We start from the raw sequence: 3,865 nt of genomic DNA, 5'->3' as shown, positions 1-3,865 counted from the left end.
ACATTGTCAGGGTAGACACCACTATGTCCTGAGCCACTATCCTGACAATATACATGCATACGTCCTTGTCCCCTGGGACCTACTTGTATTAGGGGCAATAGAGCCCACCTATAAATAGGTTTTGACCCCTCAGGTTAAGGGGTTGGAAAATTTATTGTATGGACAGACAATTAAGGGATATATGATCTTTGCTCCATTAAAGTTCTGCATTCTCTTTTCTTCCAAGTTCATTTCATCTTATTCTTAGCTATCTTTCACAATATAATTTGAGTTTTCTCACCTTAAATCGTTGACGAGTTCTTACCATCAACGCTATCCACTATTGTCCAGATTGCATCGTGCAATTTCGTGGTCTTAGGTAACCCTGTCACAAAGTCCATAAATATCTCCCCCCATTCCACTCTGAAAGATTCAATGGCTGTAACAGTCCTGTTGGTCTTTGATGTTCTGCCTTGACTTGCTGACAAGTTAAACATTTTTCCACATAATCTGTAACATCCCTTTTCATACCAGGCCACCAATACAACGTCTTCAGGTCATGACACATTTTAGTGGTGCCCGGGTGAACTGAGTAGGGTGTAGTATGAGATTATGTCAAAATCTCCTTCTTAAGTTCATCACTATCATGCACACACCTACGTCCCTTGAACCTTAATAACCCGGTGTCTAACATAGCAAAGTATTTGGCAATTCCATTTTTTTATATCTCGATTTAGGTTTCTAAACCTCTTTTCAGTAATATGTCCTTCCCAGATCCTCTCCAGTAAGGTAGACTAAAGTGTAACCTTAGCAAGTTGCGCTGTTATCAGCTCTATACCTGCTTGTTCCATATCTTCTAGAATCTTCCTAGATATTCCTTGCAAAGTAGAAATCATTACCGGACCTCTAAGACTAAGAGGGTCTACTACAATGTTAGCCTTACTGGGTTATACATTATTTCACAGTCATAATCTTTGACTAACTCCAACCATGAACTTTGTCTCATGTTCAGTTCCCTCTGCGTGAAGAAATACTTGAGACTCTTGTGATCGGTGTAAATTTCACATTTCACCCCATACATGTAATGACGCTAAATTTTCAATGCAAACACAAGTGCAGCCAACTCTAAATCATGTGTCAGATACCTTTGTTCATAATCTTTCAATTTCCTTGAAGCATAGGCAATCACTTTACCAGATTACATCAACACACCACTTAACCCTTGCTTTGATGCGTCATAATACACTACGAACTGCCCTTCTTCCGTCAACAAGCTAAGTACTGGCGCCGATATGAGTCTATTCTTCAGCTCTAGAAAGCTTTGTTCACACTTGTCTGACCAGAAAAACTTTAGATTCTTCCTCGTCAGCTCTGTCAACGTTGTGGCTATTTTTGAGAACCCTTCTACAAACCTCCTGTAATAGCTTGCTAAACCCAAAAAACTTCTAAGCTTAGAGGCATTCTTTGTTCTAGGCCATTCTTTCACTATAGCATTTTTAGCAGATCCACCTTAATTCCCCTATCATTAACAATGTGACCCAAAAATGCAACCTCAGACAACAAGAACTCAAACTTTTTATATTTAGCATACAACTGATGTTCTCTCAGTCGCTGCAAAGTCAAACGCAGATGTTCCTCATGCTCCTCCTTTGTCTTAGAATATATCAATATATCATCTATGAACTTGATGACAAACCAGTCCAAATACTCTTTGAAAACTCGGTTCAATAGATTCATAAATACTGGTGGGGCATTTGTGAGTCCAAATGACATCACCATGAACTCATAATGCCCATATCTAGTTTTGAAAGCTGTCTTGGGAATATCCTCATTCCTTATTCTTAGCTGGTGTTACCCTGACCTAAGATCAATTTTAGAAAACACCCTTGTCCCCTAAAGCTGGTCAAACAAATCATCAATTCTTGGCAATGGATATCTGTTCTTTACTGTCACCTTATTCAGCTTCGATAGTCAATACACATCGTCATAGATCCATCCTTCTTCTTAACAAAAAGCACTGGTGCGCCCCAAGGAGAGTAGCTCGGTCTGATAAGGTCTATCACAAATTCAATCTCCCTGTGTGGTGGTAACCCTGATAATTCTTTAGGAAAGACCCCGAGGAACTCAATGACTACTCTTGTTTCTTCAGGTTTCCTTTCTGCTTCTTTAGTGTCATCGACCATGTTTGCTAGGTACCCTAGACACCTGAGCTGGAACAACTCTTTGCTTTCATCGCTGATATGATAGGAGTTTGAGGTTTCTTGCTTGTTCCCCAGTATTCAAATGTCTTTCTGCTTTCTGGTGTAAAGACTACTATCTTCCGCTTGCAGTCAATAGATGCTCCATATTTTGTCAGAAAATCCATGCCAAGTATTACATCAAAATCACATAAGTCTAATACAATCAGGTCTACAAACAGTTCCCTACCATCTATCCATAATGGTACAACTCTAAACCAATTTTTAGATATTGCAACCTCCTCAGATGGTAGCATAGTCCCAAAACCCACATTGAACAATTCTATTGGTACATTTACATGATTTACAAGGCTACTAGAAATAAATGAATGAGATGCACCTGAATCAAATAAAACTTTACATGTGGTATTGGCCATAGGAATCTGACCTGATATGACTAAAGGGCTAGCGTCAGCTTATGCCTGAGTGATCGCAAAGACTTTGGATGGAACATATTTATCTTCCTTCTTTGGCTCTTCTTTGTTTCCAGCCTGATTCCACGATGGACAATTGTGCTTGATATGCCCTTTTTTTCCACATTTATAGCATGCCTTGGTTTGACATTCCCCAAAGTGGCGCTTAGAGCATTTAGGGCATTATGTAATGTTTCTACCCCCATTTGAACGGTTTTCATTTCTAGGCTTGGGCCATTTGTCATGTCCTGACTGTCTAGACTATTCTTGCCCTCTCTTTTTGTGATCATTCGAAGCGGTTGCCACACCCTTCTTTGCATCTCTTCTAGCGACATTCTCTTCCAGATTCTTTCCTTGCTATTCTCAGCAATAAGAGCCATTTCTATAACTTGGGTGCATATGAACGCGCCCCTCGAAACAATCTCCACGTCCTGAGCAACCATCGGCTTCTATCCTCTCATAAAACGATATGCATGTACTGTATGAGTAGGTACAAAATCTGGTTCAAATTTTGCCAATCGATCAAATTTCTATGCATAATCTGTCAATGAGATATTTCCTTGCACCAATCTCGTGAACTCGTCAGTCTTTGCTGTCAGGACTACAGAGTTATAATATTTTTCGTTGAAAAATTCCTTGAGCCCAGCCCAATCCATGGTATTAACATTATGTGCCTGCTATACCACCTCCCACCAAAGACGGGTATCCATTCTCAGCATATAAGAAGCACACAACACTCGCTCATTGCCCTGGACCCTCATCATATTCAGTATGTTTTCAATGCGGCTAATATATTCTTCTGCTACAACTGGATCCATGCTCCCATCAAACTCAGGCAGATGCTGCTTGAGGAATCATTCAAGCAATGGCTCTAGTCCATCCACTGCAACAGGAGCTACCATTAAAGCCGGTAGTTGCCTGTTATTCTGCACCTGTGGCTCTGCTTGTATTTGCGGTGTAGGATGGTGCCTTAGTTGATGGATCACCTCCTCTTGCCTACGAATGGTTGCTTCCATCACGTTAAAACGTTCCTCCCATCCCTGTGGTGTTTGCGGTGGCTCAGCATTTTCTATTTCACCTCGACCTCTACCACGGCCTCGACCTCCACCTCAGCCTCCATTAAGTCTAATGGATCTTCTAGGAGGCATTTTCTAACTCCTGAACCACACAGACCAACAAACATAAGGAAAAAATATTGAATGCCATCATGACATCATATTTACGAAGACAATCGCT

The sequence above is a fragment of the Humulus lupulus genome, chromosome X (assembly GCF_963169125.1).
Source record: "Humulus lupulus chromosome X, drHumLupu1.1, whole genome shotgun sequence".
Lineage (NCBI taxonomy): Eukaryota > Viridiplantae > Streptophyta > Magnoliopsida > Rosales > Cannabaceae > Humulus > Humulus lupulus.
The sequence above is the reverse complement of the archived record's forward strand: the minus strand, read 5'-3'. Positions refer to the sequence as shown.